Source organism: Aquarana catesbeiana, linkage group LG01 (assembly GCF_042186555.1).
Source record: "Aquarana catesbeiana isolate 2022-GZ linkage group LG01, ASM4218655v1, whole genome shotgun sequence".
Lineage (NCBI taxonomy): Eukaryota > Metazoa > Chordata > Amphibia > Anura > Ranidae > Aquarana > Aquarana catesbeiana.
In genome coordinates, this window is record NC_133324.1 from 634,071,400 (window position 1) to 634,095,292 (window position 23,893).

The window sequence follows — 23,893 nt, forward strand, 5'->3', positions numbered from 1 at the left end:
TTGGAGTATGCGACCAAGCATAATTATTTTTGGTTCGACAAGAAGTTCTATCTACAACCAAAGGGAGTCTCCATGGGGGCTAAATTTGCCCCCAGTCTGGCAAATTTGTTCATGGCACAATGGGAGGAGGATGTCGTTTATGCCCTTAAGAGACCAGAATTAATTCTCTGGGCAAGATATATAGACGACATCCTCCTCCTTTGGAAGGGGGACTTAGACTCTCTACAAAGGTTTATGGCACAGCTTAACAATAATAACAGTGGCATTTCCGTATGTTTTAAGGCAAGTAGTGAGAAAATCCATTTTTTGGATCTTGAAATCGTGATTATTAACCATCAACTTCAAATCAGGTTGATAGTTGTCATCATGGCTCCTGGCTAAAATCTGTTCCCCGCAGTAAATTTTTGCGTCTAAGACAGAACTGTAAGAGCTTAGCAGCTTATATTGGTCAGTCTCAAATTTAGAAAAATAGGTTTATAGAGAATAGGGATGAGCCGAACACCCCCCTGTTCGGTTCGCACCAGAACTTGCGAACAGGCAAAAAATTTGTTCGAACACGCGAACACCGTTAAAGTCTATGTGACACGAACATAAATATTTTCAAAAGTGCTAATTTTAAAGGCTTATATGCAAGTTATTGTCATAAAAAGTGTTTAGGGACCTGGGTCCTGCCCCAGGGGACATGGATCAATGCAAAAAAAAGTTTTAAAAATGGCCGTTTTTTCGGGTGCAGTGATTTTAATAATGCTTAAAGTGAAACAATAAAAGTGTAATATTCCTTTAAATTTCGTACCTGGGGGGTGTCTATAGTATGCCTGTAAAGGGGTGCATGTTTCCCGTGTTTAGAACAGTCTGACAGCAAAATGACATTTCAAAGGAAAAAAAGTCATTTAAAACTACTCGCGGTTATTAATGAATTGCCGGTCCGACAATACACATAAAAGTTTATTGATAAAAACGGCATGGGAATTCCCCACAGGGGAACCCAGAACCTTTACCAGACCCTTCAGGTCTGGTATGGATATTAAGGGGAACCCCAGCCAAAATAAAAAAAAAAATGGTGTGGGGTCGCCCTCAAAATCGATATCAGACCCTTCAGGTCTGGTATGGATTTTAAGGGGAACCCCGTGCCAAAATTAAAAAAAAAATGGCGTGGGGTCCCCCCAAAAATCCATACCAGACCCTTATCCGAGGACGCAACCTGGCAGGCCACAGGAAAAGAGGGGGGGATGAGAGAGCGCCCCCCCTCCTGAACCATACCAGGGCACATGCCCTCAACATTGGGAGGGTGCTTTGGGGTAGCCCCCAAAACACCTTGTCCCTATGTTGATGGGGACAAGGGCCTCATCCCCACAACTCTTGCCCGGTGGTTGTGGGGGTCTGCGGGCGGGTGGCTTATCGGAATCTGAAAGCACCCTTTAACAAGGGGACCCCCAGATCCCGGCCGTCCCCCCTGTGTGAAATGGTAAGGGGGTACAAAAGTACCCCTACCATTTCACAAAAAAACTGTCAATAATGTTAAAAATTACAAGAGACAGTTTTTGACAATTCCTTTATTTAAATGTTTCTTCTTTCTTCTATCTTTTACCTTCTTTCTTCTATCTTCTATCTTCTATCTTCCTTCGGTTTCTTCCTCCATCTCCTTCTTCTTCTGGTTCTTCTGGTTCTTCCTCCAGTGTTCTCGTCTGGCATCTTCCTCCGCGGCGTCTCCTTCCCTTCTTCTTCTCGGGCTGCTCTGCATACATGATGGCATGATGGGAGGCTCCCGCTGTGTGACACTTCTCCTCTTATGACAGTTCTTAAATAACGGGGGGCCACCCGGTGACCCCTCCCCCCTCTGACGCACGGGGACTTGACGGGGACTTCACTGTGGCATTCCCTGTGACGTCAGAGGGGGCGGGGTCACCCGTTACATAACCCCGCCCCCTTCTGACGTCAATTAACTTTTATGTGTATTGTCGGACCGGCAATTCATTAATAGCCACGAGTAGTTTTAAATGACTTTTTTTCCTTTGAAATGTCATTTTGCTGTCAGACTGTTCTAAACACGGGAGACATGCGCCCCTTTACAGGCATACTATAGACACCCCCGAGGTACGAAATTTAAAGGAATATTACACTTTTTTTGTTTCACTTTAAGCATCATTAAAATCACTGCTCAAGAAAAAACGGACGTTTTTAAAACTTTTTTTTGCATTGATCCATGTCCCCTGGGGCAGGACCCGGGTCCCCAAACACTTTTTATGACAATACCATGCATATAAGCCTTTAAAATTAGCACTTCTGATTTCTCCCATAGACTTTTAAAGGGTGTTCTGTGGCTTTCGAATTTTCCGCGAACACCCCAAATTGTTTGCTGTTCGTCAAACAGCTGATGTTCGAGTCGAACATGAATTCGACTTGAACTCGAAGCTCATCCCTAATAGAGAAGGGTTACAGGGCAAATTATATATATATATATATATATATATATATACTGAAATACAAAGTGTCTAGGATTGATAGACATTAATAATGAACCATCCCAAACAAATTCATGACAATAAGTTTAAATGGTCATTTTTTACCTCATTTTCCATCCAACATAAACGAATCAAGGACATCTTCAATAAATATTAGAAAGTCCTCAAAAATTACAGGTTTTTGGTCCAGTCCTACCAGATCAAGCTGGAGTGATATATAGGGATGTTCTCCCCTTGCGGGGACAGATTTCTCCAGACGTTATAGATCCCCCTATTAGGTCATCATTCTTCCATGATCTAAAGGGATATGCCGCAGGTGTAATGTGTGTTTACATAACAGCTGCGAAAGGAAGAAATCCCAAACCTTTGAGTCCACTATCACCAAATGTAGTTACCAGATGAAGCACTTAACCACTTGTGCTACTCGCTATATTGTGTATTTGTTAACCTGTTCTTGTAAAAAGCAATACGTAGGACGTACTATACGTCAGTTTTCAGTCAGGGTTAATGAACATATAGCAAGCATAAAGAAAGACCGGACCAACCATAGTGTTCCTAAACATTATTTACAATATAACAAAGTTCAGTTTGGTACCAGATCATTGATAAATTCATTCCCCATTGGAGAGGAGATTCCAGTCTTAGAGGAATGTCCCGTTTAGAAACTTTCTGGATTTATGAGCTTAAATCCTATTCACCTTTTGGCATGAACGTCGAATAGGACATTAATGCTTTTATCAATCGAGCATGATGTCCCCTTCCATACATATTCATATTTTTCCTTTTTCTTTTTCCCTTAGTTTAGTATTTACGTAATTTTTCCATTTATACCTATCCTTTTGTTTTCTTTGATAATTTATGTTCGTACTTGGCTGATATTTGTTCGTTTCAGCCCATGGTATTGACTGTTTATATACTCTTTAGTGGTCTGATCGGCCATGTTGTCGCGAGATCGCGGCCGTAGAGCAAATAACATACTCATAATGAGGTTTGGTTGTTACCCTATGGAGGATTATCATGGCGGTCGTGATCTCGTGATAATGCTGCTGCCATGATAATCCTCCATAGGATAACAACCAAAATTTACAACAATGTTTGGTTGACATCTTAGTGATGACATGCGCGCCTAGGATCCCGATGGTTTTGAGGCTTAAGCCACGCATGTGACATCATATTTTAGGCATCTGGTTTGTTTTTCTAGCAATGAAAATGAGGCGTGGAACACACCATGAGCCATTTGATTCGGCGCTGAAAGCATACTAGTGAAAAACTAATTATATTATCTGCAAAATGATTGACATCCAATATATATATATATATATATATATATATATATATATATATATATGCGCAGTGTGTGAGCTGGCGCACACCCTAGTTGAAGTCCTATTGGACGAAATGCGTCAGTTCTAGCGGGTTAACTTGCCATACATTGCGCTTCTTTTATTTATGTGATCACATCAAATTTTATTGCTATATTTTGTACACATCAGCATTGATGTGATTCCTTATTTTTAATAACTATCCAGTCATTTTTGATCTATACTATGGGGAGCCTTTTCTTTTTATAAATAATTACATGAACATCTATGGTGGTTGAGGCATTGGTATATCATCTTGGAGTTCCAGTGATGGTCGATCAGAGTTCTGGCTTCTACGTTCATTTCCCAGCTTGGACTATCTGAGTTTGATGTGTCCATGATCGCCTTGCAGATTTCTGGCTTCCATGCATGTTTGACTCTTTGCCGCTGGCCTTAGAGTCCACGCATTCCGGTAAGAGTATTTACCCCCCTCCCTGGGTGATGGATGCACATCCCTGGTGACCTTCTAACAGATGATGATCCACAACTGTCTTCATATATAGACTCTTTATTTCTAGATACCTACTTTTCACCCCAGTGGGGTACAACACCATGCTTGGAACTTGCACTTTCGATTATCACCTTCTTGTCACATATTCTGCTTTTTATAGTGACTCCAAGTACACAAAGTTGTTTTTGTATATGTTTTTATAATTTTTCATGTAGTGCCCGCACGATGGCACTGTATTATTTTTCACTCACACAACTTTCAGTTGTGCACATTTATTACCTCTGTTGTCCACACAGTGTCATTTCACACACTGACACCCATTTTTTATTTTATTTTATCACTTATCCTTGGCAGGATTGCCATTGGTATGTTTGCTGTTTACATAGCTCTACACTTTTTCACTTTCAAACCTATCCAATTTAGTCACATTGCAGTGTTAGCAGCTACTTTTTGTCCCTTTTTTTGGGTAGCACAGTAAATCCAACTACATATACAAACAAAGGTCAAGCTCACTGTATTAACCCCTTCCCGCCTATGGGTAAAACAAATGTTAATGCCTAAGCACAATTTTGCAACTTTAACATGTGTTCGTAAAACTGTACATATTGGGGGTTATTTACGAAAGGCAAATTCACTTTGCACTGCAAGTGCACTTGAAAGTGCACTAAAATTGCACTTGGAAGTGCGGTCACTCTAAATCTAAGGGGTAGATCTGAAATGAGTGTAAGCTCTGCTGATTTCATCATCCAATCATGTGCAAGCTAAAATGCTCTTTTTTATTTTCCTTGCATGTCCCCCTAGGATCTACAGTGACTTTACTTCCAAGTGCACTTTCAAGTGCACTTGCAGTGCAAAGTGGATTTTCCTTTAGTAAATAACTCCCATTATATAAATAGAATCAGGTGCTCTACCTGGGTCAAACACACTAATAAGAAAGTCAACATATAAAAATAGACATTCAAACGTATACACTAAAAGTGAATAAAAGAAAATGTGAATAAAGAAAAAAATTAATCATGTGCAAAGTCCATCGAGAGGCTAGTTAGCGTCCTTAATAAGTGATCCCCAGCGGTGTGCACTTTTACTGAAACAAAATCATTCCTTCAAATACGGAATGTGGTCTTCATTACATGTTTTCACAAGCCATGTAATGGTAGAAAAAGCTGCTTAGCAGATATGTAGGACCCCTATTACAGAGATCTTAAGGGCTCAGATATGTCAGATCTTACAGGCAGGAACAGCTGATTTAAACTTCAAGCAAAAAATTCCATCTTCCTCAGACCATTCAGAGCGCCGTAATACCGGTGCAGCAGGCTGCAGTGTTCTCCTTGCAACCTTTGTTTCAATGGGATCACTCGTGGTACATGACGAGAGATTAAAAAGAGGAAAAAAGGTGCTCCATAGTGTAGTAAGTTAGTAAAATTCCTTTATTGTAAATGATGTATAGCTGACATCATATAGCAGAGCAGAGAATTCAAACGAACAGCACAGCCGCGGTAAAGCCAGCCAGCTGGTATGTGGTGACGTCAGATCCCGTAGCTCCACCCTGGAGATCCCGTAGCTCCACCTGGTCGTGTGTATGCGGCATTACTGTTATCAGAAGGCCTTATATAGTAGTTGCTGGGTTTTCTGGAGGATCCAAACCCGAATTTCATGAAGGGTAGCTTGGCCACCCTGTAAGACATAGAAAAGCTAATGCCGCGTACACACGACCGGACTTTATGGCATACTTTGCCCAGGGGACTTTTTGACGGACTTTACGATGGACTTTCCAAATGAACAGACTTGCCTACACACGATTAAACAAAGTCCAACGGATTTGTACGTGATGACGTACAACCGGACTAAAACAAGGAAGTTCATAGCCAGTAGCCAATAGCTGCCCTAGCCTCGGTTTTTGTCCGTCGGACTAGCATACAGAAGAGCAGACTTTTCGACCGGACTCGAGTCCGTCGGATAGATTTGAAACATGTTTTAAATCTAAGTCCGTCAAACTTTTGATAAAACAAAGTCCGCTTGAGCCCACACACGATCGAATTGCCCGATGAAATCCGGTACGCCGGACCAAGTATGCCGCAAAGTTCGATCGTGTGTACGCGGCATTAGAAAAATCGGACTGTTGGTGTCCTGCAGTAATAGGGTAGATCCACCCAAAAATGCAGCAAAGATATTACGGTAACACTTAAAGGAATCCACAATATGTACAATATCAACATAATTATGAATAACTGCAAAAGCATATTCAGTGCACAATGAATATGAAATGCAGGTCTGAGGTCTCTGGGTCCGGGCATCTCATGTCTAGTAGGAAAAATTATCCGCGCTCTGGTCATATGACTAAGGCTGAAACGTGTCAACTGTTTTAATCTGCGTTTGTTCACTGTGGCTTGTCAATAAAAACAAAGATTTTTTTAAAGAGCAACAACCGGAGTGCTGATCATTTTTCCTAAATTATTTTACTCAACCAGTGACTGTGGATCGAGCAACCGGGAGCTCTGCTATCTATGTATTGTATGGGTAGTAGCACTGACTTTTCTGTTAATACATCTGTCTAGCCCTATAGGACAAAAAGAATAGGGGGCTTAGGTTGATCAAGCCCACTGTGAAATGTAAGGTTTCCGTAAGAGGGAAAGTGCACTGAAGGGTAATTCAAGGAACCATAGATCTCAGGGACCATATGTAGTGAACTTCTGGCAACAGTCAGAAAACTAGCAACCCCATGACAAGCAGAATGTGGCAGTCAGAATGTTAATGTGTACAGAATCACTCTGCATTTTGCAGGTAAGTCTAATGCCCCGTACACACGGTCGGACTTTGTTCGGACATTCCGACAACAAAATCCTAGAATTTTTTCCGACGGATGTTGTCTCAAACTTGTTTTGCGTACACACGGTCGCACAAAGTTGTCGGAATTTCCGATCGCCAACAATGCGGTGACATCAAGCACGTACGACGAGACTAGAAAAGGCCAGTTCAGAACCAAGCGCGGCACCCTTTGGGCTCCTTTTGCTAATCTCGTGTTAGTAAAAGTTTGGTGAGAGACGATTCGCGCTTTTTCAGACTCGTGGCTTTCAGATCGTTTTCTGCGGTTCAGTTTGTGCTTGTGGGTTTGTATCTGCTCTTCAGTGCGTGCAAGCAAGTTCCGCGAGACTTTAAGTAGTCATTGTGTTCTTGTTCATTCGTTACTGTTTTTCAGGTCGCTCTTCACAGGCCTTGCTGTTCTTCAGTGCGTTCTGTTACTTCGTTCTGAGCAGCCGACCGTTTTCTAGCCATGTTCCGTATACGTACTCCTCGTAGAGTTCGTGCTGTGCGGGGGCTTGGTGTTGGGGTCCTGACCTTGACACAAGTCCAGTCCATGAACAGGGTGGGGAGGAGTTCATGGACCAAGAATTGGTTGCTTCAACGTGACCAGTTCTCTCATATGCCTTTGCTCCGTGAGATCCGTGAGAATAATCCTGATGATTTCAGGAACTTTCTCCGGATGACGGACCCCGTGTTTCACCGTCTGCTGGCTTTGCTCACCCCTTATATTAGCAGGCAGGATACCTGCTTGAGGCAAGCCATCACTCCGCAGCAGAGGCTGGTCGCTACCCTGCGGTACTTGGCGACAGGGAGAAGCCTGCAGGACCTCAAGTTCTCGACAGGCATCTCCCCCCAGGCTCTGGGGATCATTATCCCAGAGACCTGTTCTGCCATCATCCAGGTCCTGCAGAAGGAGTATATGAAGGTAAGATTTTTATCCTTTAATCTCACATTTTTTTGTATTTAATGATTGATAATATATTGTATTTCTTTCCTCATTCCCTAATTACCATGATTGGAATATGCTGTGAATGTCCCCTTTGTCCTCATGCATGCTGGATTTTTATGTAATTAATTTTTTAGTCCTTCATACAGATTGGCCTTCAATAACCTCCCCAGCATGTTCTCCTGCCCTATATTCACCTCATGTAGTCACTTAACAATGTATTTTATTAGCTCCATAGTAGTGCTTTACCCCAAACACCCCCTAAAATGTTTAGAAATGTGATTTGTGCTTTAAATTCAGGCAGAGTGCCAGAGGCTTTTTTTTTGTGGTGTGCCCAAATCATTTTTATTAACCCTCCCTCCCCCCAACTGCTAAGTCAGCTGATCCCAATTCTCTATCTATCCTCAATCATCTATCTGCTGACTTTGCCAAACTCATACACACTATACTCATCTCTTTTGTGGTCAGATGTATGGATGAATTACCCAAAGCATGTAGTGCAAGGGCCTGCCTGTCTACTTTCAAATGGTACTGTTTAAAGTTTTTATCTCCTATTATTATCTTGACAGGTAATAGCAGAATGTCCAAATGTCCTCAAATGTGTACAATGTGTATTTATATCTTTGTATTATGACACTTCTTGACACAGGAAGGGCTGTTCCAAGTAATACCCTGTATTTAGGCATTCATCTCTCAATGAAGTGGAGAGGGTTACCTGTCCAAGATTTCCCCACCCCCCATAATGTTAGAAATGGCCCATGAGGGGGGGGGGGTATGATAGGTGTACCTTATACTTTGGTGTTGTTAAATTCCCCTTAATAAATGCTATCTGGAGGTTGGCCAAGAATGTTTGTGTCTAATCTGCTTGCCATGTTTATGTGCAAAAATATTAATTTATTTTTGTTTTCCTCAACAGTTTCCTTCCACGCCACAGGAATGGCAGACTGTGGCCTCCCACTTTGGGACTTTCCTAACTGCGGAGGGGCAATTGATGGGAAACACGTCCACACCACTCAACTCGGGGTCATACTATTTCAACTATAAGGGGTTCAATAGTATTGTGATGTTGGCGGTGGTGTCGGCTAATTACGACTTCTTGTATGTGGACATGGGGAAGAATGGCCGGATGTCCGATGGTGGAGTCATCGCCCAGATGGAGTTCTACAGGCCTCTCCAGAATGGCAGCTTGGACTTGCCACCTCCAGAGGACAATGTGGAAGGACTCCCATTCGTCTTCGTTGCTGATGAAGCGTTTGCGCTGGGGGACCATCTTATGCGGCCATTCCCTATGAGGACCCTCACCCCGGAACAGAGGGTTTTTAATTACCGGCTGGCCAGAGCCAGAAGAGTGGTGGAGAACACATTTGGAATCTTGGCCAGCCGGTTCCGCCTATTTCTGACACCCATCCATATGGCGGAGTATAAACTTAATCATATAATCCTGGCGTGCTGTATTCTCCATAACTTTTTACGCAAACATTCGGCCAACTATGCTGGCTCAGTTGGGCCTGAGGCTGGAATGATCCATGAAACAACACTGACGGCGCTTGAAAGTGGCCGTCCTGGCTTGCCCTCCCTGAGTGCCCGTGATGTCCGGTTATGATACCTGGAGTTCTTTGCGGGTAGGGGGGCCATCAATATGCCAGCAAATGTGTGAAGCCTTTATCAAATAAAAAAGCAAAAAAAAGAAAATCTTTGTGGACATTTACTGCTTGTGTTTGTTTTAGCTGACCCTGACCGAAATGTGTTGAGTACAGAAAATGGTGTGATTGTGTAACCTTATACAAAGCACTGTTGGGTGTTATTTACTAAAGGCAAAGACACTTTGCACTACAAGTGCAGTGAAACTGCACTTGTAGTGCAAAGAGGATTTGCCCTTAGGAAATAACCCCCATTTTCACAGAAAACACCAATTACATCACCAACAAAGTGTTTTAGCGTTGACACAATAATCCACACATTCTTGCTTAACAATCTCTTTAATACCCGCACAATCACATGTGCATTTAGAAAAGGTTTTTCTAACAAACCAACATGTTTGTTGTCTAACAATTTTGGGGGTAGCATTATAAAACAGATAAATGTCCATTTAAGATAAAACAGGCATGTGTAAAACCAACAAGAAAGACACAAATCTTGAACTTACAAAGTTCACATTTGGTAGAACTTGAAGGCAATATCATACATGAGTATTTAGGAACTGTGTTTGATATTGCGTTCAGATGGGGTGAAGTCACCCCAGGAAAAGCCAAATTTGGAAGATGCACACAAATTTCCCAATGTCAACATGTGCTAGCTGCCATCACGGGGGATCAAGGGACGTGTTTTGGGGGAGAAACCCCTTCCTCTCAGCTACTTTATTATTGAGGAAGGGGTTGCACCCCCAAAACGCGTCCATTGATCTCCTGTGATGGCAGATAGCACATGTTGGCACACTGTGTGCATCCTCCAAATTAGGCTTTTCTACAAATCTTTCAAACATTTTCAACATTAGAGCACACAAAAAAACAAAGGGATTGGGAGGGGTTTTAAACTCGCCCCAAAACATCAATGATGTTTTTATTTTTTTGAATAACATCATTGATGTTTTTCTTGAGGTTTTCCAATTCTAAATTACACCCCATGATCTCCTCGATCAGGATCTGGGCACTTTCTGATGTTAAAGGATCTGGATCCACAACATCACAATCACCTAAAAAGAGAGAAACCCAAAAAAAAAGGTATCAAAAATATGGTGCCATCCATCTCTTACCTCAGCCTGTGGTCGCAGACACTCACCTGTTGTGGTGACAATTTCCACCACATCCTCTTCCTCCTCCTGCTCTTCTTGGGTTGGGGGTATTTCACCTTCTTCCAGAGGTGGGGGGTCTCTGGTCTCCTCGGATGAGGGGTGTCCTCCGAGTCTTTTCTCCCCTATGTCAAACAAAAATGCTATACTTAGCACACAGTGATTTGATGGCAAAACTATAAATATAAAACATTGCTTGGAAGTGGGGTACAATTGTCTATTTTGGCAGAGTTCCAAAATGTTGCATTTTCAGTGTCCTTTGTCAATACTTTACCTGTTTGGTACAAGCTTCACAGATGTAGCCCCCCCCTATAGTATACACTGGAGCACCTGCGTGGCCCCCTAATAAAAAGGGTGTTCTTGTGTCCCACACTAGTGCTCCAGTGTCCAGATGTGAAAACAGCTGCTGAGTGTCCTCTCCTTACACAGAATCTAGTTTGCATTTCATTCTAGTAACAAAGCCATCTATCCAACCAAAATAGTTTCTGACAAGTAGGGCGTAAAAATTGTGGCCAAATGCATATGGCCTAAACAATTGTGTTTTATAGGCCGAAAGAAAAATGTTTGATACGAACGAATAATGTACCCATGAACATGAAATTTGCCATTTAAAAATGTAGACTTGTAAGAAAAGCACATGGAGCAGCACGAACGTAATAAACATAAAGAATAGGAACACAGCACAACTACTTACTTTTTTGCAGCACTCTCTGGATCTTTCTGTACTGCTCATGTTCTCGTAATTTCAGGTCCGACCACCGTTTCCTGAGCTGATCTTTCGATCGTCGTACCCCGAAATGCCGGTGCAGACTCTTGACCACTTTCGCCATTATCTTGGCCTTTCTGACATTGGGGTTGGGGTAAGGTCCATACTTCCCCTCATAGTCGGCCCTCTTCAGGATGTCCACCATCTCCAACATCTCCCCAAAGGACATATTTGAGGCCTTAAATCTCCTTCTGGATCCAGATGTTTCAGGCTCCAGGCTTTCCTCCTCCTCCTCCTCGTTGCTATAATTAGCACGCACCTGCTGTGTATCCGCCATGTGCTCTTCCCCCACTGCGCAGAACAAAAAGGGGCGGGGAATAGACTAGAAAGAACGTCAGGGGCGGACGGAGTTACACGCATGCGCAGTGTGTATAAAGCGTAACACGCGTGCGTATTACGTACGATCTGTGAGCGGAGGAAGGAGCATCGAAAGCGCCGATCGTGATAACGAAGGTAAGATCTAAACTTGGGCCTATACTGCTTCAAAATTGAAGCCTATATTGTAACAAGATTAGGAGAGTTTGGCCTGACCTTAGGGTTTGTCTTGTGTTGTGTCTTGCAGAGAAAATGGATGGGTTCAACGACCACAACTTCCTCCCCCTGTTCATAGACAAATACAGGGAGCTGCCCTGTCTGTGACAGGTGAGACATCCTCATTATAATAATAAACAAAAGAGGCAGGCAGCGCTGGAGAAACTGCTGGAGTTGGTAAAGCCTATGGTCCCCACAGCAACCATCCCCTATTTAAAAAACAAAATTGGTGGCCTGAGGAGCACTTATCTTAGGGAGCGCAAGAAGGTCACAGATTCCCAGAGGTCCGGAGCTGCAGCAGATGACGTTTATGTCCCCAGGCTGTGGTACTATGAGAGACTGCGATTTCTGTCAGACCACACTGAAGTCAGGGAATCCCTCTCAACCCTTCCTTCCACTCTTCCTTCCACCCCAGATGAGACTTCCGATGTCCAACCTGGGCCTTCCAGCCAGGAAGAAGTGGAGGAGCCCAGCTGTAGTCAGGTATAGCATTCTTCTACTGATTTCTGGTCAATAAATAAATGATCTTTACTAGATGTCATTATTGATCACTAATTGCTGATTGCAAAAAGTGTTTTACATATCAATAGACAGTAGTGGGCAAAAAAAATTGGGACAAGAATGAAAAATCCTGGGCTCAGAATGATAGTCTGTTATATTTGTTAACATTCAATTTGCAACAGTCAGGAGGTGAAAATTGTGTGTGATTGATGAATAAAAAACTAAAACTATGTCCCTTTTTCATACACAGGAAGACCTCAGCCAGGAGGAGGTTGTGGAATGTGGCAGTCAGGAGGAGGCGGGGATTAGTGGCAGTCAGGAGGAGGCGGGGCTAAGTGTCAGCCAAGAGAAGCCTGGGACCAGTCGCAGCCTGACTGAATCGTAGGTTCCTCCCCTCCGCCTTCCATATAAAAGAGCGAGGAAGACGACTCCCATGCAGGATTCGGAGCTCAGGCTCATTCAGGAGGCTTCTGCGTCCCTCCGAGCCTCATTCAGGAGGCTTCTGCGTCCCTCCGAGCCTTGCCCACTCCTGAAGAGGCCTTTGCCCGCATGGCTGCCACCAAACTGCAAGGCATGCAGGAGGGTCAGCGCCTCTTGTGTGAGCAACTTATTTATAAAGTCCTAACAAAGGGGGTGAGTGGGGAACTAACACCCAAGACTGACGTGATTGAGTTGGACCATCCTCCTCCTCCTCCTGCTGCCACAACTCCACCACCAGAGCCACCGCGTGGAAGGAAGCGTGGAAGGAAGACCAGAGAGTGATGGCCCTGGGTTCAGTCTGGTCTGACAAAAGCTGCAGTCTCTCGTATGACCACAGCCTGGGGACACAGATGTCATCTGCTGCTTTACGGATCTCTGGGACTTCTGGACCAGACTGCACTCCCTTAGATATGGACTCCTCAGGCCACCAATTTTGCTAGAAAATAGTTGATGTGTGCCCTGGGGGTCCAAGGCTTCACCCATTTCTGCAGTCTCTCCAGCGTTGCCTCTCTCTTTGTTTAGTTGTGAGCCCTTAATAAAAGTTATTTTTTTGAAAATTATACTCTCCTATGTGTGTTTTCATCCAAAAAGGACAGTTTGTGGGTGACGATTCAGGTACATTTCTAACATAAAATGTGAAATTAACAAGGGACAACGACACCAAACAATCTCCTACAGATTAAATAGAACAACATATCAATGGTGTTGTGGTAACTTGACACAAAAAACACACACAAAAATTTTCAGGAGTACAAATAAAAATCCCCCCCCCAAAAAAAATAAGCCTTGAAAAAAATACAAACCAAAAAAAAAATAATCGGCCTTAAAAACAAAAAACAAAAAAAAACAAAATAATGTTGTCAGATGTGACAAATCAAAATATATTGAGGGAATCCCGATAAATAGTAAAGAAATAAGTTTGTGAGAAGTGTGTGTGAATATGAGCAGCAAAACTACTTAATTCTTGTCACATTATAAAGAAGAAGAGAGTGCGCTGTATTAAACCATTTTTAACATTGCAGCGTGACGAAAGTGCTGTATCCATTGCGAACGCTAATTTTACCAGACCGAGCTTTTCCGTGTCGGAATTTCTTCTGAGCATGCATGGCACTTTGTGCGTTGGAACAGGTCACACACGGTCGGAATTGACGCAATCGGACTTTGTTGTCGGAAAATTTTATATCCTGCTCTCAAACTTTGTGTGTCGGAAAATCCGATGGAAAATGTCCGATGGAGCCCACAAATTTCCAACAACACGCTCCGATCGGACATTTTCCATCGGAAAATCCGACCGTGTGTACGGGGCATAAGTCTGCTAGGTAATGAACTGTCCCATAGGGAATGTGGCAGTGTTTGAAATGGGCAGGGGAAAAAGTTCACTCATGAAGTGGTAGAGAAAGTTGCATCTTGTTTTTTTGGAGAGCTGAGTGGTTCCATCTTTGGGTCGGGTGATTGCGATGGGTCCTTTGCAGTCTTACCCTATGGGCAACATCAGGCACAGCTGAAGAAGAATCCAACCAAATACTGCAAAAGAACACACAGGGGGCACAAACGCCTAGTGCATTACCCAAGACTTTTTAAAAGAAACCAAATAGCCAATAGAATACTCCGATCATAGGCTTCATATACAGGGACCACTCAGATTGCACAGTAGAGGCCCCTGAGGAGGAGCATTGGCTGAAAACTCTTTGGGCGGTGCCACTCACGTGACATCACGCCGCCACAAGTGATGATTGCAACAATGTTTACATGTGAGTGTTTTATGCCTTATTTTCTTATGTGCGTGGAGGTTTTAAGCCTGAAATTTTAATAAACCCTACTGTAATATGATACCTTGTTTCCTTTTGTCTGGTATGATATGGTGGGAGCGACCGATTGTTCCCTAAATATTCATCATTTGAGATCCTTGGAGTAAGTGGAGGTTGGAGGCAGTGTTGCTGGTATCCGTATACTCCCTGCTGTGTTCACTGGATTGTGATGGGCTCATTACCAGTATCTGTCTGGTAAGTTTGTACTGCAAGCAGGGACACTTCCCAGTCTCAGTGAAGCACTGAGATTTTACGTCTTTTGATTTTTTCATTTTATGGTGGAGAAAGAGACGAAAGCACTCATCATCATTAGGAAGCTTCTTCTGGAGACCCACACAGTTATCCTCAGTAGAACTGATTTAAAGAGGATTTTTTGGTTTTTTGGTGAGTGACTTTTTCTCCCTTATTTTTGCTTTTGAAAGACTTTTTGCACTTGACACTTTATAGACTTATAACTTTAAGAGGACTTTTGAACTTTATTTGCTGTTTGCCAGGTGTGTTGGGAGCTGCACAACAGCACTGCAATTTTTTGTATATACTGCAAAAGAACACAAAGGGGGCACAATTGCCTAGTGCATTACCCAAGATTTATTAAAAGTAACCAAAAATCTAATAGAATACACACAAAGGACAAAGGTAACATGCATGACAGTAGACTCCAGTAATTGACCAGTGTGGCAATGAATGACCAGACTGGGGCGATGCTGGCAAGCTGACGTGTTTCGTAGGTGCATCCCCTTCCTCTGAGCTCAGGAAGAACTGGGGAAGGGGATGGGTCCCTGAAACACAACATCGCCACAGTCTGGTCATTCTTTGCCACACTGGTTAACCATTGGAGTTTGCTGTCATGCATGTTACCTCTGTACTTTGTGAGCCAGACTATTTCACAACCTGACTTACCCACATGACTGTTCACCTACCCGTGTTGATGTGTCATTAGACACCTCCAAAGCTTTCAACAGTGTTTAATGGCCTTATTTGTTTTGAGTGTTACAACTATACGGGTTCGGCCCCCGACTCATAGCATGGAAATGTCTCCTCTATACCTTACCACTAGCCTGCATACGGATTAATTCCCATGCCAATGAGACATTCCCAATCACTAGAGGCACCAGGCAGGGATGTCCCTTATCACCACTCTTATTTGCTCTGGCTATGGAGCCCCTTGCTGTTCGGAGCCATAGCTCTCCATTAATTAAAGGCCTTCCCATAAATGATATAGAGGAGCGAATCTCCCTATAAGCAGATTATACCCTAGTCTACCTAGCAGACCCCCGCGACTCCCTCACCAACCTCTTAGCTGAAATTAATACATTTGGTGACAACTCCGGATTCCGAGTGAACTGGGATAATTCAACCCTTTTTCCCCTAGACCAGGCTGCTATATCGGAGTTTCAATTAGACTCTAGGCTACAAATCGCCACCTCCTTCCGGTACTTAGGGGTCACAATTCAATTGCCATTATCCCTATACGTAACCAAGAACCTATGACCCTTACTACTCCAATTGCACACACAAACCAAACAGTGGAAGAATTTGCCCCTGGATCTCATGGGACGAGCCAATATTCTTAACCACTTGCCGACCAGCCACCGTCATAATACTGCGGCAGGTCGGCACGTTCCCGCGAACCATCGTAGCTGTATGTCGGCCCTTTAAGCGAAGATAGCAGGCACGCGCACATGCCCTCTACACTGCGGGGGTGCCGATGCACGTGGCCAGCAATGGCGATGACCGCCAGCCATGTGCAATCGCGGGCACGAGAGCCAGAACAGGGACGTGTGTAAACACACAAATCCCTGTTCTGTGAGGAGAGACAGATTGTGTGTTCCTACCAGCTAGGAACAACGATCTGTCATCTCCTCTAGTCAGTCCCTTCCCCCTACAGTTAGAACACACATGAGGGAACACAGTTAACCCCTTGATCACCCTCTAGTGTTAACCCCTTTCCTGCCAGTGACATTTACACAGCAATCAGTGCATTTTTATAGCACTGATCACTGTATTAATGTCAATGGTCCCAAAAATGTGTCAAAAGTGTTCAATCTGTTCTCCATAATGTCACAGTCCCAAAAAAAATCCCTGATCACCGCCATTACTAGTAAAAAAAAAAATAATAATAAAAATGCCATAAATCATTTCCCCTATTTTGTAGATGCTATAACTTTTGCGCAAACCAAACAATTTACGCTTATTGCGATTTTTATTACCAAAAATATGTAGAAGAATACATGAATACAACTGAGGAAAAAATTTTCTTTTTAAAAAAAAATTTATTATAACAAAAAGTACAAAATATTGTGTTTTTTTCAAAATTGTCGCTCTTTTTTTGTTTATACGCAAAAAAAAAAAAACCACAGAGATGATCAAATACCACCAAAAGAAAGCTCTATGGGAAAAAAGGACATCAATTTTGTTTGGGTACAGCATCGCACGACCGCACAATTATCAGTTTAAGCAACGCAGTGCCGTATTGCAAAAAAATGGCCTGGTCATTGAACAGCCAAATTTTCCGGAGCTGAAGTGGTTAAGATGATCTACGTCCCTAAATTACTGTATGTCATGGCTAATTCCCCTTGTAAAATTCCCAAATCCATTTTTAAAAGTATCGACTCTATTTGTAGTGTGTTCCTCTGGAACGGACGACCCTCTAGAGTTGCACTGGAAACACTACGCCTCCCATCCCACCTGGCTGGCTTGGCCTTCCCCAACTTCTACCTTTACTATCTGACATCCCAGCTGCTTAATATTCATGACTGGCTTCAGCCCAACTCCTGTACCACTACTGAAGGAGCTATAGTCTCCACATTTGAAACACTCCATAACATTGAGAGGTAGAACAATAGAGTGGGACTTTACATGAGGATAGTGGGGCCGTTCAAACCCCTCCTCCATCCCGATACAGTAGTAAAATAGGGGGAGAACAAGTGCGGGACTTTGTACAAGGCACATGGGAGCAAAATTGTAGATTGAATAAAAATGCTTTTTATTGTTGAGAAATACAAAAATTCATACAGTTACATATTTAGGCACATAGCTCTGCATATGTTGGCACTTAGCTCTATGGTATTAATAATATGGTCAAAAAATATTCCATCAATGATTACAAATACAAACAAATAAATACATTAAAATAAGAACGTTCATGCATATAGGTTAATCATGTGTACACATAACGGTAGTTGTAAGCTCTACGTCGTTTCGGGGCCTTATAGCCACTCATCAGGAGCATAACCGTAGTGATACCTATGAGTAGGAGAGATAGCAGTGTTGAATGGTATGAGTATACAGATGGGTAAATGTAAAACATGAATATCACATTATTACTTTTAGCCAAGGATTTACAATAGTGTCTGCGCAGAGGCGGTGCGGCCCAGGATGCCAAGCCAGCCAAAGATGCCCAAGCCCGAAGCTGAGGGGGCATATCCCAGCAGGCGGAACCAGCACACAGAGCCCCCCAGGCGGGGTCGAGGTGTGAAAACAGATTTGTGGGTTTGAAGGGTAATCCCTTGAATAGGGAGGAAGTGCACTGAGTGTCTATCTGAAAAAAATATATACAGGGTAGGTGAGTATGTGGTGAGAAGATGTGAGTAGTGGGTATGTGAAGTGGAGCAGAAAAGGTTAAGAGGGAAGCAAAAAAAGGGGAGAAAAGGACAAAGATGAAGAGAGAAAAAGAAAAGAGAAGAAAGGGCACAAGAAAGAAGGAGATAAGGGAACAGAAGAGACCAAAAACCAAGAGGAAGAAAGAGGGAGAGATAAGGGAAGGGAGAACCAAAGAAGGAAACCTGAAGATAGGTGATATGGGAAACGAAAGAGTGAGAGTGGTCAAAGGAGTGACCAAATAGGGAAGAGGGGTGGCTGTGAGAGTGCAAAGAGAAAATACCTGTACAAGTGCAAATAGGGGCAGAGATGCCAGCAGACAAGTGGTGTAATTGAAGTGATAGGTAAGATAGCCAGAGAGGAGGACCCCGTACTAAAAGACGATGCCGCGGGGAACGCCGCCAGAGAGAGGCCCCCAACGTCAGGCACCAGCAGCCTAGAGGAAGCGGGGGAGCGCCCCAGACCCATGCGGCTGGACACAGAAACTGGCCAGCCGTGAGCGGCCCCCCGATCTCATCAAGTGCTGGAGAGTGGAATCCCAGGCATCAGCTATAAGGCGCCAAGCAGGACGCCGAACAGCTGGTGCGAGAAGCGTGACGTCGACGTGCAGTGGGGAGGACCCCGCCCACCCCCCGTCAAAGGAGGGAGGGGAAAACCACAGTGCGCGTCGCAGCTTCGGGGAAGAGCAAGCGAGGCCAGCAAGGGCAAAAGGAGCCCATGCCGCCAGTGCGCACACACACTGAGAGAGAAAAATTGGTCAAAGTATAAGGCCAGAGGGATAATATCACAGTGTTAGTGAATACATGAAAGTAGTCAATACATGAAAATGAGTTTGGAATGTTGTTTGTCAAAATAGAATAAAATGGGCAAATAAAGATGGGAAGTATGATTAGGGATTGGTTGAAAATAGAATGGAATATTATGGGAAATTTGTATTGCTCGATGTTACGACCATGTGCCTCCATCCCTAATTATAAGATGAGAGGTAGAACAATAGAGTGGGACTTTACATGAGGATAGTGGGGCCGTTCAAACCCCTCCTCCATCCCGATACAGTAGTAAAATAGGGGGAGAACAAGCGCGGGACTTTGTACAAGGCACATGGGAGCAAAATTGTAGATTGAATAAAAATGCAATTTATTGTTGAGAAATACAAAAATTCATACAGTTACATATTTAGGCACATAGCTCTGCATATGTTGGCACTTAGCTCTATGGTATTAATAATATGGTCAAAAAATATTCCATCAATGATTACAAATACAAACAAATAAATACATTAAAATAGGAACGTTCATGCATATAGGTTAATCATGTGTACACATAACGGTAGTTGTAAGCTCTACGTCGTTTCGGGCCTTATAGCCACTCATCAGGAGCATAACCGTAGTGATACCTATGAGTAGGAGAGATAGCAGTGTTGATTGGTATGAGTATACAGATGGGTAAATGTAAAACATGAATATCACATTATTACTTTTAGCCAAGGACTCACAATAGTGTCTGCACAGAGGCGGTGCGGCACAGGATGCCAAGCCAGCCAAAGATGCCCAAGCCCAAAGCTGAGGGGGCATATCCCAGCAGGCGGAACCAGCACACAGAGCCCCCCCAGGCGGGGTCGAGGTGTGAAAACAGATTTGTGGGTTTGAAGGGTAATCCCTTGAATAGGGAGGAAGTGCACTGAGTGTCTATCTGAAAAAAATATATACAGGGTAGGTGAGTATGTGGTGAGAAGATGTGAGTAGTGGGTATCTTTGGCTGGCTTGGCATCCTGGGCCGCACCGCCTCTGCGCAGACACTATTGTGAGTCCTTGGCTAAAAGTAATAATGTGATATTCATGTTTTACATTTACCCATCTGTATACTCATACCATTCAACACTGCTATCTCTCCTACTCATAGGTATCACTACGGTTATGCTCCTGATGAGTGGCTATAAGGCCCCGAAACGACGTAGAGCTTACAACTACCGTTATGTGTACACATGATTAACCTATATGCATGAACGTTCCTATTTTAATGTATTTATTTGTTTGTATTTGTAATCATTGATGGAATATTTTTTGACCATATTATTAATACCATAGAGCTAAGTGCCAACATATGCAGAGCTATGTGCCTAAATATGTAACTATGAATTTTTGTATTTCTCAAGAATAAATTGCATTTTTATTAAATCTACAATTTTGCTCCCATGTGCCTTGTACAAAGTCCCACGCTTGTTCTCCCCCTATTTTACTCCATAACATTGTCTATAGAGGATGCACACCACCTGGACCAGACATGTCAATTATATGTACCTCCCTTTTCCTGTTCCAAACTGTGGTAGCAAAGCTTTCAAATGACTCCTGGCTGGCCTCTCCCAATAGTCCACAGTGGTTTAACCCCACTCTTAAGGAGTTATGTTCCCTGCCTGACCCCAAAAGATGGATGTCCAGGGGAATTAAGTACTTATGCCACATATACACCCCTCAGGGTTTCAAATCTTTCTCTCAGATGCATTTAGACTTTGACCTACCATGTACCTATCTATTTTATTATTACCAGCTTAGACATGCAGTACGAGCACAGTTTGGTTCCCTAGGCAGTCCTATCAGGACACCTGACCTGGAAAAACTCCTGAGATACCCGGACCAGACATAACTTATCTCCACCTATTACTCGGCCCTCGTGACAGACACCAATCCTAGATTTAGGACAGCACAAGAGAAATGGGACTCCCTAGCTATCCCTATTACAGAAGAAGACTGGTCTGAATTCTATGACACATTTAAGACCTCTGTTATCTCCTCCAAGGACAGGGTAATCCAAATTAAAATCTTTTACCATTCACACTTCACCCCGGCTAGAATGCACAATATGGGAATATCCACCTCTGCTGAATGCTTCTGGGGATGTGGCCAAACTGCTGATTTTATCCGCTTCTGGACCTGTCCCATAGTACGGGATTTCTGGGTAAACATAGGCTCCTTGATCTCCTCAGCACTGGGTCTCCCAAATATAGTCAACACCAAAAATTGTCTTCTGGGCATCTTTGGCTACCTCACTATTCCCTCTCAGGCCAAAAGACTGCTTTATATTCTCTATTTTTATGCGAGGAAGTGCCTTTTACTGACATGGAAGGGATCAGCAACCCTGACTCGGAATCTTTGGTTAAAACTGGTTAACGGGTCCCTGCCTCTATACAGGCTTACCTTTGATATCCAAAAGAGGAAAAAAACACTGCAGAAAATCTGGGGCAAATGGGTAGCTAGTCCTCTGACCCTCTCCCCCATACTGCCATAATTGAAGATTTCACTGTGAATTTTGTATTGTACTACTACCCTGAACTCTGCCATGGTTTTAATGTTTGGAACTATAGTACCTACCTCCCAAGATTGATACCCGTATCAGAAGTATTTTGTACTGCCTAATATAGTGTCAATTTCCCTTTGTTATAAGCTAGAATATGAGCATTCTGTACTTTGTGTTACTGTTCTGTCTGTGAGGTTTTTTTTGTGTATGTATGTATGTATGTTTGCTAAAAAAAAATGCAATAAAAAATATCTATAAATAAAAAATATGCAGCACTGATGGGTAATAATAGGTAGCACTGATATGCAGCACTGATAGGCGGCACTGATGTGCACTGATAGGTGGCACTGATGGACATTGATAAAAGGCATATGGGCACGGATGGACAGCACTGATGGGCACTGATGGGTGGCACCGATGGGCACTAAAAGGCAGCACTGATTAGCCTTGCTGATGGGCACAGGCTGGTGTCACTGATGGGCAAAGAGTGGTGTCATTGATGGGCACAGAGTGGCATCATTGATGGGCACTTTTGAGGGCTGCATTGTAATTAGGGCAATGATGATCAGTGCCCTAATTACCTATACAATTCTCCCCTGTGAGGAGATGCCACTGGTTGACTCTTCTCTGTCAGAGTGAGATGAGGAGAGTCGATAAACGACATCTGCTTGTTTACATGTGACCGGCTGTGATTGAACACAGCCGATCACATGGGTAAAGAGCCATGGCCACAGCTCTTTGTCAAGATCGGGCTGAACTGGGTGCTGATCGTGACTAAACTGGGCGCCATCATATGACGTTATCCCAGAACAAGAGCCGCCCGCTGCGCTGTCATTTGTCTATAAGGCGGCTGGTAGGTGGTTAATAACATTCATTTACAATATGGCTTGTGTCACAATTGTATATGCTATATTCTTATTTTTTTTATTTGCTATTTTTTTTCCCACAAAAGTGGAGTTACCCTTTAAGTGTGGCTTTCGGGTTGAGGGTTGCAGGCTCATTGTAAGAGATGAAGCCGGCCGGCTGAGGTTTAATGCAGGCTGCTCTGGTACAACTTTATCATCTGAGAGTCTCTGTCATCAGGGCTGCAGGCAGAGGTTAAGGTCAGCAAGTGGGGGGAGCAAGGAGAGAGATCTATTGGCGGTGAAAATGGAGGCATAGTATGATCCTTAGTCGATAAGCCCCGCTCTGCTGAGGCACCTTGCTTGTCCTAGACAGCACACGTGGCACGTGGTGGCGCCATCTTGCAGTACTCCGGGGTTCAGGCTGTTGACTGAGAGATCTTCAAATATCATTCCATGGCTGTGGAGGGCAGCATATTGGGGAGGTTGGTCTTCTTCTGCATCGGCACACCCATTTAGGGCTTGAAAAGTTGAGTAATTGAGGCTCACTGAAGCTGCAGGATAGCTGCGAACCGTGAGCAGAGCAGACACACATCCTCACACGTCCGTGCTGAGACCACGCCCCCAGAATGGTATGTTCTTCATTTATTTTTAAAGATGCAATAGGTTTGATTTACTGAGGGTAAATAAATTGATAATTTTGCAAAGGGAGTTGCACTTTGCAAGAAAATTTTTCCCAGTAAATGAGTAAAGCTCACTAGTAAATAAGATGAAGCTCTGCTGATTTGTATCATTCAATTATTTGTAAACAAAAACGCTGTTTTTTTATGTTCCTTAAAGCGGAGCGCCGCCGAAAAAATTTTTTTTAAAAGTCAGCAGCTACAAATACTGCAGCTGCTGACTTTTAAAACATGGACACTTACCTGTCCAGGGCGCCCGCGATGTTGGCACCCGAGGCCGAACCGTCTCTCCGTCCTCGGGTGCTGCCGCCTCCATCTTCGGTAAGGAAATCAGGAAGTGAAGCCGTGCGGCTTCACTTCCCAATTCCCTACTGCGCATGCGCGAGTCACGCAGCGCAATACGGATGGTCCCTGCTGCCTCTGGGACCCGTGTGTTTCCCAGCAGGCAGCGGGGAGGGAGCAGGAAGTGGCGTAAATAACCGCAGATTCTGCGGCTATCTATGCCGGAAGTGGGTACAGATACCTGTAATATACAGGTATCTGTACCCCCCTCCCCCCTGAAAGGTGCCAACTGTGTCACC